General features: G+C 40.5%; 1 protein-coding gene and 1 long non-coding RNA gene across 4 annotated transcripts in view; one reads left to right on the top strand and one right to left on the bottom strand.

Annotated features, from left to right (window-relative positions):
- Nucleotides 1–1624: 1624 nt before the first annotated feature.
- Nucleotides 1625–11421, bottom strand: LOC132020664 (uncharacterized). Its single transcript, XR_009405054.1, has 3 exons — nt 11333–11421; nt 3605–3656; nt 1625–1928 (listed from the first exon to the last, which is right to left on the bottom strand). It is a non-coding gene; the product is annotated as an uncharacterized LOC132020664 (long non-coding RNA).
- A 355-nt stretch (nt 11422–11776) lies between these two features.
- Nucleotides 11777–15453, top strand: part of SCAF11 (SR-related CTD associated factor 11) — a 71359-nt gene continuing 67682 nt past the window's right edge. For all 3 annotated transcript variants that reach the window (XM_059402958.1, XM_059402956.1, XM_059402957.1), the window contains exon 1: nt 11777–12008. The gene's annotated coding sequence lies outside the window, so the exon portion shown is untranslated. The remainder of the gene's footprint in view (nt 12009–15453) is intronic.

The raw sequence follows: 15453 nt of genomic DNA, 5'->3' as shown, positions 1-15453 counted from the left end.
ACTCTGAAAACTACACAAACACTGTTGAAAAAAATTAAAGAAGTAAATAAATGGAAAGACATGTCATGCACTGGACTGGAAAACTTAATATTGTTAGAGGGCAATAATCCCCAAACTGATCTACAGATTCAGTCTGATCACTATCAAAATCCCAGTAGCATTTTTTTTTTGCAGAAATTGACAAGTTGATCCTAAAATTCACAAGAAAATCCAAGGGACTCAGAATAACCAAAACAATGTTGAAAAAGAACAAAGACCCATATTTTCCAATTTCAAAACTTACCACTAAGCTACTTGTAATCAAGACAAAAGATCAACTGGGATAGGACAGACATAAAGATCAACGTAATACAATTGAGGAATCTAGAAATAAACCTTCATATTTGTGGTCAATAGATTTTCAACAAGGATGTCATGACATTTTAATGAAGAAAGGAAGTCTTTTCAGCAAATGATGTTGGGACAACTGGATATCCATATGCAAAAGACTGAAGTTGTATATACACAAAATTTATACATATACACATAAAAAATTAATGGATCAAAGGTCTAAATGTATGAGCTAAAACTACTAAACTCTTACAAGCAAATATAGGCATATATCTTGGTGATGTTGGAATGGTCAACTAGTTTATTAGATACGTAACCAAATCACAAGTAACAACAATAAAAATAGATAAATTCAACATCATCAAAATTTAAAAATTCATTCTTCAAAGAATACCAAAGTGAAGATAATTCATAGAGTGGGAAAAAGATTTACAAAGCAAATATATGATAAAGGACTTGTATCTAGAGTATATAAAGAATTTACGGCTCAATAATAAAAATAGCCCAATTAAAAATGAGCAAATGAGGAGTACCTGAGTGGCTCAGTCAGTTAAGTGTCTAACTCCTGATCTCAGCTCAGGTCTTGATCTCAGGGTCCTGAGTTCAAGCCCTGCACTGGGCTCCATGCTGGGTGTGGAGCCTACTTAAAAAAAAAAAATGGGTGAATGATTTGAATGGACACTTCTCCAAAGATATATAGACAAATTAACACACGAAAAGATGTCCAAACTCATTAGCTACCAGGGAAAGGCAAATTAAAATCACAATGAGATACAAATTCATATTTAATAGGATGGCTGTAATAAAAAACACAGAAAGTTCCACGTTTACTGAGTGTGCAGAGAAATTGGAATCCTCATACATTACTGATGGGAATATAAAATGGTGCAAAAGCTTCTTTGGAAAAGAGTTTGGCAGTTCTTCAAATGGTTAAACAGAGTTACCATATGGACCTAGCAATTCCACTTATAAGTATATACTTAAGAGAAATAAAAACATATGTTCACATAAAAATTTGTACATGAATATTCATAACACTATCATTCATAATAGCCAAAAAGTGGATACAACCAAAATGCCCATCAATTGATGAATAGATAAATAAAATGTGGTATATCTATATGACAGACTATTACTCAACAAAATAAATTAAAGAAGAATAAAAAAAGAAGTACTGTTACATGCTAGAACATGAAGGAACCTTGAAAACATTATGCTAAGTGAAAGCCAGTCAGAAAAGCCTGCATATATATTATTCCATTTATATAAACTATCCAGAATTGGCAAGTCCATAGAGGCAAAGTAGTTGCCTAGGGCTGGGGGATAAGGAGTGACTGCTCATGGGTATAGGATTTGGGGAGCGGATGATGAGAATAATGCTCTTAAAACACTGATTCTGAAGGAAGGACCTGGGTGGCTCAGTCAGTTGAGTGATCAGCTCTTGCTTTTGGCTTGGGTCATGATCTCAGGGTCCTGGGATTGAGCCCCACCTGAGGCTCCATGCTCAGCTTGGAGTCTGCTTGGGTTTCTCTCTCCATCGCCCCCTCTCAACCCTTCCATCTCCTTCCGCCTCCGTCTCTGGCGCGTGTGCTTTCTCTCTAAAATAAATAAAATCTCCAAAAGCAAAAAAATTTATGGCAAGGATTCTTGCATAACTCTGAATATATCAAAAACCATTGTACTGTGCACTTTAAATGGGCAAATTGTATGGTGTGATTAGTGTATCTCAAAATAGTTGTTAACTTAAAAAAAAAAACATAGAAGAGAAAGAGAAATTAGTTAAGTCAGAAATTAGAACCAGATGTAACTGGGAATAAAATAAATTCCTGGAACTTTCAGAATCATGAAGAAGACTCTAGACTTATCCTAGAGCATAACATGAGTTTCAAGAAAATTTTATCTAGCCTTTATGTGAAGAGCAATGGGATAGACATCCGGATCACATTCCTGTTGGTAAGTAGTGTATGAGGGAACTGGCACTCTCATGCCCTGTTGGTGTATGTGTAAATTGGTGCAATGTGTCAAATTTTTTAAAATTTTAAACATGTGTACCTTTAATGTGGCAAACCTACTCCAAAGGATGAATGCATTAAAGCATGCTTTGTAATATTGAAAATTGAAAAAAAGAAAACTCTGTGTGTCTATCTATAAGCAATTCTTCTCAATCCTAGCCAACTCAGTTCCCTTCTTATAATAAATGCGTTGTTAACACTTCCTCTACAGTTCTAAAATGGAAGTCATAGATAAACAAAATATACCTAATTGTAATACCAAAGAGAAATAAAAGGAAAGCAATTTGTAACAAAAATAATATGTATTTCAAAACGTGAATACTTTAGACACAAAGTATACTCTAGACACAAAACATACTCTAGAGGGCGGTACCATCCAGTTAAGAACTCATTGTTTACAGGAGGCTGGTTAAATTACAATGTATCCAAATGATGTCTGTATATCTAAATATGCATGGAATGATGTATATCTAGGATGATGTATATCTAGAGTCACTGATATATTACTGAATCAAAGAGCAGGTTGTAAAACAGCAATCACACGGATAGTTTTATTTATGTAAATATATGGGAAATGGTACGAAGAGATACTCACTAGGATGCTGATGACAAGATTGTCTTTAATGATGAGCTTCATGACGATTATTGATTTCTCCTTGTATATTTGAACTTTCTTATCTCTATATAAATTTAAAAGTTTATGGCAAGTCCCAGTGGGACAATCACAACACAAATCCCTTAGGTTCTGGAATGAGGTCATGTCATCTGCAATGGAGTCTTAAATATCTTTTGTTGAATAGTTACTGGTCTTTTCCAGGCAGATACCAAAGTTGGTGTTGGGGCTAGTCACAGTACATGGATAGCCAAGGCCATCTCTTGTGTTGTCAGGTGAGCATCATGGCTCAGAAGTATTGCCAGGCAGAAGTTGTGAGGGCATCCACATTTCTGGCAATTTCTACTGAAACAAGTTGCTGTACCTGGTCTTCTTCCACAAATGCATGAACACCAACTCATCCTGTGAGCTCTACCACTTCCAGTCCCCTGTTATTTCTGGGTCCCTAGCTGTATCTTTTTGCAGAATGGTACAAGGCATTTTGCTGCTCAAGACCAAGTAAGACCCAGCCGCCTTGGATAGCCTCATGGTATCTGATGGGATCTCACTCCTGCTCCTGTCCCCCACCCTCATAAGAAGAAAAAGTGAATGGTGGTTTTTACTGCCCCCCAAGGTTGTGCATCTGAAGCCCACTCAGGAGTTTGCATACCTGGGCACCTGGCTTGCAATGTTTCCAGGAAGTACAGGCCATGATGGCCACCCTACAGGAAAAGAGAAAGGAGAAGGTCAAGTTCCATTATGGGAAGAAATAGTAGCTCATGAGATAACAGAAACAGGCCAAGAAGAAAAGACAACTAATAAATACAATGAGTTCCTCAAGACCCAAGACTCCTTGTTTGGGTCCAATAAAGATTTTATTTCTCACGCTTGGCCTGGCCTTCCCATCTTCCATTGGTACCCTAGGATGTGGGGTACCTAAAAGTGGCAGTCCCAATGTCCAAGTGCTACAGGCAGCTACTTAAGAGTGGCCCTGAAAGAGGGGAATACCTCTAAGTGAGCAGAGATTTGACTTGCAGAGATCTCCCCATCCAGAACCAAAGTCATTCCACAGCTGCTAGAAGTGTTGGAGGCTGATAGCTTTCAAATGAACCCTACTCCAGAACTTACCTTTGGCTTAAGAAGGCTTCCTTACATTTCTGGGTTCTGCCAAAATTACTGGTAATTGAGGTAGCATAAAGTCTTCAGAGCTCTCTGCAGGAAAGGTTGATACCTTTGCTGGACTGCATCATAGTTTAACTTCTTCCTCTGTCCAATCTTACTTCCTTTACTCATTCCAGAGTTGGATCCCAAGAGCAATACCCAAGGAAATTTCTGCATCTGAATCTCTGTGTCAAAGTATAGTTGTGGGGAATTCAATCTGTGACAGATTCCCTTCCCTGTGTATCTTATAACTGTTAAGACATTTTGTATTGTGAGTTTTTTAAAAACTAAAAGTTACTTAAATAAGAAAGGGGACTTATTGGCTCACATAACTGGGCAGGTATCAGGATTGATTTGATTCAGTGGCTTAATGATGTCAAGGACCCAGTTTTGCTCCTTCTCTGCTCTGCCTTAGAGAGAATCAGCATTACTCTAAAGCCAGCTTTGTTCACAATGACAGTAACTGCAGTAATTCCAGGGTTTATATTCACAACCCTCACCATCCAAATGGAAAGAGGAGGTTTTTAGCAGCTTTATTTAAAGAATAAGGAAAAATCTTTCTCAGAGTCACTAGCAATTCAAGGTTCACAGATACAAATTGGTCAAAGTCTGGGTTTCCTAAACCACTTGCTGTGACAAGAGATGTGGGATTACCTTGAGTGCTTTAAAGTAATCAGAGTTCATTCCTGGAATTGTTGGTATGTTTTAATCTTTGCCTTCTATAACCACATGGATGCTATACAAGGGGGAGGTATGGAAGGAATATTGTAGAGACAACCCATATTCATTTGCTAGGACTGCCATAACAAAGTACCACAGACTGTGTGCTTAAACAAGAGAAATCTGTTTCCTCACAGTTCTGGAGGCTAGAATTCTGAGATTAAGAGGTTGGCAGTATTGTTTCTTCTGAGGTCTTTTTCCTAGACTTGTAGATGGCCATATTCTCCTGTGTTTGCCTGGTTTACCCTCTGTGTACACACATGTCTATGTGCTAATCTCCCCTTGTTATAAGGATACCAGTCATATTGGATTAGGGTCTACCCTAAAGAACTTATTTTAAATTAATTCCCTCTTTCAAGACCTTGTTTCAAATACAATTACACTCTGAGATGTTGGGGATTAGGACTTAAAACACATGAATTCTGGGGGCGGGGGGACACAATTCAGCCTAAAACACAAACTCAACATCAGCATCAATTACATACTGAAATATGTTCATTTGGTTGACTGTTGCAATAAATTGTAAACTCTTTAAGGGCAAGAACAATATCTTATTTATACCACCAGTGCCCAGCACAAAGCCTGGTACACAGTAGGCAGTCAATAGAAGACAACAACTGCTTGCTGAGGACTATAAAGTGTTCATCACACTTGGTCAGTATGAGGTCACTGGTGATTTTTTCCAGGAGGAGTTTCAGAGGCGTGGTGATGAAATAAGCCTAATTGTTGTGGGTTTAAGAGTGAATGGATAGGTTTGGCAATATAAAAACTAAAACGTTCTTATGACAAAAGCCACTATGAGCAAAGTCAAAAGATGATTATGAAAAAAATAGTATCTACATATATGGGACACCAGGAGTTAAGAGCTCTAACATAAAAAAGATCCTATAAAAAGTTCAGAAAAAGAAGACAAACAATAAAACAACATGATAAGGCTATGCACAGCCTTAGAATATATGAAAACAAGTTCAGCCCTATTAGTAGTCAGGGAAACACTAATTAAAATACTAGTGAGATAGCATTTAATGCACATTACACCAACAAAGATGTAAGATTCATGCTTCAGTCCTGGTAAGAGACAGAGAAATAGACATTCTACCATTTTTATTGGAATGTGAACTGCAATAATTCTAGAGGTAATCTGGCAGTGTCTTACTCAAGACATCTTTGATCACAAGTAATAGAAAACCCAACTCACCCCCCCATGTCCCCAAAAGTTATTTATTTAACTGAAAATCTAGACATAGCTAGATGGAATCTACTGAAATGTTATCATTAGAATCTAGTTTCTTTCCATGTTTTAGTTCTGCTTTCCTCTGAGTGGAAGTCATTTTCTGTAAGTCTCCATGAAGAGAGCTTACATCCTTACAGCAACAAGTTTAGCATAGAAGAAAAGTCATTGATCTAATTCTTATTGCCCTGAATTGAGTCATGTGCCCATTCCTGAACTATAGAATATTATACCTCTGTGATATTTTACTCTCATTGACCAAATGTAGAAGCCAATGGAGGAGTCAATATCATTTGTAACCCCGTAGTTTAATAGATGAGTAATTCATCTAAAGAAAATGAGGTGCTGTTACCAGAAAAAGAGGAGATGGATGCTGGGTATCAAAACAAACAAGACAAAAAAATCCATATATATCCTCTCCAGGCAGTATCTATCAAAATGTGTACATATCTTTTGTCTCAATAATCTCAAGTTAAGGACTTGAGTCTATAGAAAGAAATTGCACAAAGGACACTCATTCTAGCAATGTCTATAATGGCATAAAATCTGGACAAATCTATATTATCTACCAATAAAGGAATGGCTTAAAAATTATGGTACATTAACAGTATATTGTGCAGCTAGTTAACAGAAGGAGCAAGAAAAGAGTATCCATTATAAACTTTAATAAGAAAAAGTTGCAGAAAAATATATATGGTGTAATTTACTATTTGTAAAAAATCAAAATTTCTATTAATATGTATTTCTGTAACCATTGGAAAAAATATGGAGAGAAACATTAACCTTTTAACCTTGATTTTATCTAGGATTGGGATGGGGAGAGGAAAACTATCTTTTTCTTTATTTTCTTCTTTATTTTCTGTTATACTTCTGTGTTGTCTGAATTGTTAAAATGAATGTTTATTACCTTTTAAACAAGTGAGTAGAAAGTGAAATGAGGATGTAGTCTTAAATATAAACTATTTTTAGATTTGGAGAGAAGAAAGATAAATTAATCTCCAGTAAAGCAGAGATTGAAAAGATGGAAGACAGAGTAATCCATCAGGTGGGCCCTGAGGGGATGGAGAGGATCCATTTCAGAGCAGTGTCCCCAAAGCGCCAGGGCTGTGATGGCTTCACTGTTTCACAGGGAAATACAAATAAACAGTGTAGTTCCTAAAAATTTAGTTCTTTAGTGTTGAAAGTGCATTTTCTTTAAAGGAATTGAGGGTGATAAGAGATGGGAGGACTTTAAAAATTTATATCATTATTTGTCAAGATTAAAAGTTAATAGCCCTATCTATGCCAGTTCCTGAACTGGTAGAAATACTAATGGTCTGTAAATCCCAAAGTCTGGAAAAAAACAGGTCTACAGCACAAGTAGAAAGCTAAGTAAGCATTAAGCAAGACAAGAGCTAGTGCTTCCTTTGTGGTAGAGGAAAAGAAGTGTGTATGGATATAGATAGTTATAGACAGAATTGGCAGGTATAGGGAAAGAAGGTAAGAAAGTTAAAAGACTATGGTGAGATCTTTTTCTGGGTTAGGGTTGAGGGGCTCTGCAGGCGTAATTGTAAAGTTGAGACTTGACGGGAGTGTTAAAAAATGGTAAGAGGTGCTGTGGGGGTTGGGAAACCAACCTGAGAGAAACTGGAGCTTTTAATATGGAATAATACCTGACTCTATTTTGTTCAGATTTGTTCCTTTATGAACTTGTCCTTGGTCCTTTTTGTATTCTCTCTCATTTGACACCCCCTTTCCCAACCAGCACTTTTGTTTTTATTCCTTTTATGACATATATTCTTCCTTTATTTTTGTAATTATCAGTACCCATTAAACTGTCTCTGAGACACTATTCATTTATCTATAACAACCTCATAGCATGTCCCAGAGAGTAGAAACCCAACTGATTGGTGCTGAAGTAAATTTAATTCCACATAGAAAATGGCTGTATAATAATCCACATCATCTTGATTAAAATTTTTCACAGTTGTGAAAACAGAGATAAAACATTGGCTTTTTTCTTTTTAATTCCTATAAACTAACTTTTCTCTATGGCATGTATTTTTCATTCCTTAAAAAGATAAATTATTTGGTCATAATTTGCTTGTAAGAGTCTTAAACTGTAAACCCTTGGAATTCATACACTTCTGTTATAAAACTGCTACAGAAATCATTAAAATAAAATTTCCACTGTAATGGATATGAAAACTGAGGACCTGAAAAATTGGGCAATTTGTTAAAAACTGCAAGGGTATCATGTGAGAGTCCATATGAGAGTCTTATTTCCAACTTAATTCAGTTACACAGTAATTCCACCTCTTAATTTCAATATTATTTTGTATTCAATTTATAGCAGTTAAATTAATAAGTTATCTCTGATAAAGCTCTCAAAATCAATACACTGATTATCCTTCAATTTTTTTTTTAAGATGCCAGTATGGGTTGCTGTTGCTATGTGACATGTTTGATTTTTTTAAATAAAGATTTTATTTATTTATTTGACAGACAGTGATCACAAGTAGGCAGAGGAAGGCAGAGAGAGAGAGAAAGGAGGAAGCAGGCTCCCTGCTGAGCAGAGAGCCCAATGTGGGGCTCCATCCCAGGACCCTGGGATCATGACTCAAGCCCAAAGCAAAGGCTTTAACCCACTGAGCCACCCAGGCACCCCAACATGTTTGCTATTTTAAGTACCATATTGTTAATATTTTAATCCAATAAGCCAATTGGGCGTTCAGTTGAAGGTTGTTTTACGAAGGGTATTATTTGTGTTATTTATGGTTATAATCAAATCTTAAATATTGACAGTGATGGTTGGTATAGCAATCTTTACTCCTGCATTTTATAGTTCATCATTTATTTAAAACTCTGTATCTCTTTATTATATTATAAATAAAGAATTGAAACAACAGAGACAGTAACAAATCCTCACATGCAAATGTAACTAGGAGGATGCTGCACGTACAGAAATAGTCTTTTCCCTGGAAAGATAAGAGATGGCCTATTAAAAGCTACCACCCTTTTTTCTACTAGCACATGAAAGTAGAAACTGCTAGTACATTAGCATTAAAAACATTTTTCTCTTAAAATATTCTCACATAATACCTACAGAGTCCAACTGTAAAAAAGTGGAAAATGAATTATCTGCCAGAGAATAAATATATCCAAAAATCCCTATTGTTCAGTACAGAGGTTCCTCAAAAAATTAAAAATAGTATTATCTTATGATCCAGTAATCACAGTACTGGGTATTCACCCCCAAAATATAAAAACACTAATTCAAAGGGATACATGAACCTCTATGTTTATTGCAGGATCTTATTTACAATAGCCAAACTATGGAAAAAACCCAAGTGTTCATCAACAGATGAGTAGATAAAGAAAATGTGGTTTATATATACAATGGAATATTATTTAGCCATAAAAAAGAATTTTGTCATTTGCTACATGAATAGATCTAGAGAGTATAAAACTAAGTGAAATAAGAAAGATAAATAACATATGATCTCACTTATATGTATCATTTAAGAAAACAAAAGAGCAAAGAGAAAATAAGACACAAGAAACAGACTCTTAACTATAGAAAACCGATTGTTACCAAAGGGGAGGAGGGTAGGGATCAAAGAGTATATTTATCATGATGAAAACAAAATAAAATAAAATGATAAAACAAAGGCGAAATAGCCTCAGTGGGGGGAAATGATTTATATTGTTCAGTTTTGCTGAAATGGTATATACTATTATTGCTTTTTAAATTTTTTATTACTTTTTAAAATATTTTATTTATTTACTTGACAGAGACATTGAGAGAGGGAACATGAGCAGGCGAGCAGGTAGAGAAGAAAGAGAGGGAGAAGCAAGCTCCTGGCTGAGCAGGGAACCCCATTCCGGCTGGATCCCAGGATCCTGGGATCATGATGTGCGCTGAGAGCAGACGCTTAATTACTGAGCCACCCAGGCGTCCCTGCCTTTTTTTAAATTGTAGTTTTCTATTGGCAGATATTATCATTTGACCTCTCATTAAATTTTAAGAAGGAATCCTTTTTAAACAAATAAATAGATTTTCATGTAAAATACCCACAGAAGAATATTGCCCCATTAGTCTCCATCTGAAGTGACGCTCCCGGAAGTCGCACTCTCGAGGGCGAAGCTGTGCCTGTATATACATGACAAAGCTACACCCTGCTTCGGTTGGATGGCTCATCACCGTGCTTGTTGACCTGGTTATTTTATGGAATTCTGTTTGCTCTGAGAGTGACAGGAAAAGGCCGTTCATAAACATTTTGTTCTTCCATCAGAAAAAAAAAAAACAAAAAAACAAACCCACAACATTGTAACTCCTCTAGATCATCATTCCCTCAAACCTTCCGAACACCGCAAAGCCCACCTAAATCCCCAGACCTCGAATCAAAAACTAGACGTCGTTAAAACTCCAAAGACTTTGAAGTCGGGCCAAGGCTGCCATTCGTATACTCCCCCCGCAATTACGGACCAAGTTCTCATTGAACGACAGCTCACGGTGCCAGGTGCTGTTGTTAGGAACGCCGGGAGCCCCTGCCCCAGAGCTCGCAGAGCCAGGCGGACTCGGAGCCGACCGAGCAGGATGCACGCACAGTACCGGGAGCAGGGGACGTGGCAACCAGCCTAGTCTGGGCCACAGCGGCAGAGAGGTGGCCTGCCGGCGGGGTATCGACCACGTGGGGAGGCAAGCCGTCCTGGGCAAGGCTTAGCGTGGTTCAGGGGGGGCGCCGCGTGCACAGCAAGGGGACGGGGCGGACCGCAGGGAAAGGGGCGTGCGGCGCTGCTGGCCGAGACTGAGACCCGGGGGAAGCCGCGCCGGCCGGGCGGCCCGGGGCCAGAGCTTCCTCCCGCGGGAGCCATTAGCAGGACCCCGGGGTGCGCGGGGGACGGGAAGGACCGGCTGGAAGAGGAGGGGGTGGCCGCCGGCGCGGGAGGAGCAGTCAGGAGCGTGCGGAAATTGTCCGGAAGAGACACTAGGAGGTGGAGGAGTCAGTGACTTTGAAAAAACAGCCCGTGAAGGTCTTTCCGAAAGAAAACGAAAGCTCTGACGACCCGACGGGGAATGAACCAGGCGCACGGGTTCCACTTCGGAGGTCCGGACCAGGTACCGCAGCATCACGCCGCTGCCTGACCACCGAGTGGAAGTCCTCTAAGCCCAGCATAACCAAGTTTGATTTTTCTGCTGTGGTAATTAAGACACGGGGAAAAGCGTAGGCTCGACGTGCCGCAGGGAAAACCTCTCCCCTAGGATAACCATAAAGATAGGGTTGCAAATGCCACGCAAACCACCTCACGTCCAGGTCCACGAGGGACTCCCTCATTGTCCACCGCAGCTAAGCCCGCTCAGCCGCCAGAGGAGCGCCAACTCCAGCGCCCCACACACGGCGCCTGCGCACAATCTGCAGGGTGGGAGGATGACAGCGCGCGGAAGACGTTTCCCAGAAGCCCGCGCCACTCGCCGCGGTTCTCCCTCCCCCTCCCAGGCCGCGTGACGTCACTCCGCCCGCCACGTTCTTAGGTCGCTACGGGTGGTTTGGCAGCGCCTCCCAGTGGTCTGGTTGAGCGTTGCAGCAGGGCGCGCGGGGGCCCAACAAGCAAGTAGGGAGAGCCGCCGCCGCCGCCGCAGTCGTCACCGTAGCGCGCCGACCTGTGGCGGCGCGGCTGAGCGGAGGGGAAGAAAGGGGAGGGCACCCGCGGGGAGGGCAGGGGAGGGAGGAGGCCAGACAAGGCGGGGGGAGGGGGAGCAGCGGTGGCGCAAGTCGCGCGGAGCAGCGCAGCCCGGGTCCGCTCTCTGCTCCGTCGGCACCTCCCGACCCGGCGGGTAGAGCCGGCGCCCCAGCGACCCCCGGGACAACTCCAGGCGGACTAAGGAGTCCATGTTGGGGAACTTGGCGTCGTGACGGGGACCTAGGGACCTGCAGTGGAGCCGCCGCCGCCGGAGCAAGCGCCTCGACCTCGGCCTGAGGTAAACACGGGCCGATCCCGGGGGCGGAGGGGCTCCGGCAGCTGTCGGGGCGAAGTGGGGGCTGTTACGGGCTGGCGCGGAGCGGAGGAGCGGGCCCGGGGCGACGGGAGGGCGGACAAAGTTTCGGAATCGCGCGCGGCCCAGACGGCGTCCTGCGCTTGGAGGAAAGTTGGAGCTGCCTCTTGAGGCGGGGGAAGCTGCGGCGGGGAGGGCCCCGCTTCCTTCTCACTCCCCGGCGAGGGAGGCCCCGCTCCGGCCGCCGCCGCCTCACTGGCGACACCCCGTCCCATTTCCTCCTTGTGGCCTACCCGGCTCCCGCCGCTTCTGCCGGCGGAGCCTGTCCCCGCCTGGGTGCGGGGTCCGGTTGTGGGGGGTGGGGTGAGGCAAGGGGCTCCACGACCGAGTGGGCACCCACACCCCCGCTCCCTGCAGGAGAAACGTGTCTTGCTGGGCTTCCGGGTGCTCCCCGACCCCCGAGTTCGCTTACTTAGAAGACTTTGCTTTTGTCACTGGTGTCCAAGCCCGCTTGTGAAACCAAACTTTACTGCGCCGTGACCTCTCCGTGCGCGAATAGGGAAGAGCCGGCGCTGCTAGACATCCGCGTTTACCCCGGTCCTGAATTTCAAACTGCTCTCCCACCCCCAATTTTAAACCCGTTTCCTACCCTGACAACAAAAGGGCCGATCTAAACTTAGCCTAATGAGTCGCTCCTCCTCAACACCTAGGAATTTTGAACCATTAAAGATGTTTTTTAGAGATGGCTGGCCGTGTTGCTACCCAATATTTTGAAAAATTGTTTTGAAAGTAAATGCGTGGTTTAAGCAGTTGGTTAAAATACAGATTCAAATGTTGAATTGTAAAATCCCCCTAGCATATTTCTCTAGAGGATTTCTTCCAGTGTCTGCCCAGTTGAGCGATTATTAGTTATTTTGGATTGCTTCTAACATCTTTATTCATACCACCAGTGAAGTAAGATATTTAAGCAAAACTGATCAAAAAGTTTTTAGTGTTTGGCTAATGGGCGCTGATCTTAAATATTCCCAGTTTCGGAATTTTCACTGAATTTCGGAAAAAGCATATTAATAGATGCATTTTTCATTTTAAAAGTTAATTCGAGCATGTGACTGCTTACCTCAGGAGAATATTGAAGGCAAAACATTCTTAAATAACTGGCAGTTTTTGTATTTTATTGGTAATTGTATTAAAATTTTGATAATCAAATCTCTAGGCCATTGCTTTCTCAGGTTTCTTTTTGCGTTTGGCTTAATCGTCTCACTTTTTTGCTGTTGGTTAAGAGCTGCAGTAAAAAGTTTGTGAGATTTTAATTTTTGTTGCTTTAAATTATGGGGCAGATGAAATTTTGAAATTGTCTTTGGATTTCTTTCGCTTTATACTCAAAGATAATCTGAATTTATAATTTTAAAAAAATTAGTTATTCTTTCTGTGGCTGCAGTTTTGCATTATAATATTTTTCGGTGCCTGCAAGTATATTAATAAAAATTCAGTTTTACGTTCAGATGGTGACCTTTTTGCCTGAGAATTTGAGTACATCAAAATAAAAAGGATTTTGAGTACATTTTAAGATTTTGGTAGGATAAGATTTGGATGTTTGCTTACGCCTAGTGTACTCACACTCTAAATTTAAACATTCTTCAGTATGTCAAGGGGGAATACAACTGTAGAGGAAAATAGAAAATTGTTCATAAATATACTGCCTGCCTCAAATGTGTAATGAAAAAATTTTAAGTGATTTTTTTGGTATGTCTTCAGGTGGTGGTAGTGGGGTCCATGAGTTAAGATTGAAACTCTTCAGGGGTCACCCAGCTTCCCCATTATTTTTTGGGCCCTAGCCTGTGCTTAGGCAATTTTCCTGAAAAGCTGTGCTGTTGATTAGAGGTAAGAGGAAACACTTCAGTTGCCTGGTGTTGATTCACCATCAGTAGCATGTTTTAATAGTAGGAGAAGTATTTACTACTCATCAACTTAATACTGAACTTTTTAGGTACACCTGTGAGAGACAGTTGTGAAACCTAATCAGAGAGTGGCAGATGTAGACATAATAAAAAGAGTCAGTCTTAGAATTTTCATTGTAGCTTCCCTTTAGCAAGGTCTGCCATCATCTACCCTTGCCTTTTAGTGACGTACACTGGATCCTGACTTACTTTGCCCAGTGAAATGAAGGTTAAAACCTAAATTCTTAGTTTTTAATTTAGGTTAAAACCTAAATTCTTATTCTTTGTCCAAAGAATAAATTAGTAGCTTTGCACCTTATCTTGTATTTGAATTTTACTAACTGGTAATAGTACTGAGTAGAGCTCAGAGTTAAAATACCTGGTATTCTCTTAATATTCCCAAGACTCATCTTTGCATTTTCATTATTGTCTTTTTTTTTAAAAATCTGTGGCTTTGTTAATTCTGGTGCTTAGGCATATACAGTTTTACTATAAAATGTAAAAACAGTACCATCATTTCTTACTTACAAAATAGTTTCCTAAAAAGTCTCACAATGACCTTTGCTTAGTACATGGTCTTTAACACTCAGCTGCCAGTGTGATCTTGATGAAGTTTGTCAAACCATGTCACTTGTCTTCTCAAATGGCTTCTTTCTCAGTCATAGTAAAATCCAAGTCTGTGGTTTACCAGGCTCTGTGTGGTTTTTTTTTTTTTTGTTTGTTTGTTTTTTAAGATTTTTTCTTTATTTATCTGACAGAGATCACAAGTAGGCAGAGAGGCAGGCAGAGAGAGAGGAGGAAGCAGGCTACCTGCAGAGCAGAAAGCCCGATGTGGGGCTCGATCCCAGGACCCTGGGATCATGACCTGAGCCGAAGGCAGAGGCTTAACCCACTGAGCCACCCAGGTGCCCTGGCTCTGTGTGTTTTGTCTCTTCTTCCTCTCTGACTTGATTACCTCACTCTGTTCCACCAACTTCTACTCTGCTACTAAAGTTTTCTCTGACTACTCTGTATAAAATAGCAGACCTTGCTCCCACATTTCCTATCACTTTGTAAGCCAGATTTTCTCCATAGCGTTAATCACTTTCTAACATACTGTATAAATTCCTATATTAAGTTTATTGTATTTCTCTTTCACTTTAGTGCATTTCTGTGAGAACAGGGTTTGTCAGTTTGGGTCATTGTTTTGTCCCCAAATACCTGAACAATACCTGATATATAGTCGATGCTTATATTTAATATTTAATAGGTCAACCTGCTTTCAGCTGGAAACATTAAAAATAGTAATTGTGGTTCAAAACTTTAAACTATGCAAGTCTGTCTTTTGCATGAACTCTAAATTACTTGTATCCATGGTTTATATTCAGTTCAGGGGAAATTTTCAAAGGAGAGTATGATCGAATGTGATCTTAAAACTGATCTGTCAGGATATAAATGGAACTAAGGATACGAAGTTAAGAGTAAAGTGGTATAACTGTCTTACTGTCTAAAAT

The sequence above is a fragment of the Mustela nigripes genome, chromosome 6 (assembly GCF_022355385.1).
Source record: "Mustela nigripes isolate SB6536 chromosome 6, MUSNIG.SB6536, whole genome shotgun sequence".
Lineage (NCBI taxonomy): Eukaryota > Metazoa > Chordata > Mammalia > Carnivora > Mustelidae > Mustela > Mustela nigripes.
Note: the sequence above shows the minus strand (reverse complement) of the source record. Positions and strands in the feature narration are given on the sequence as shown.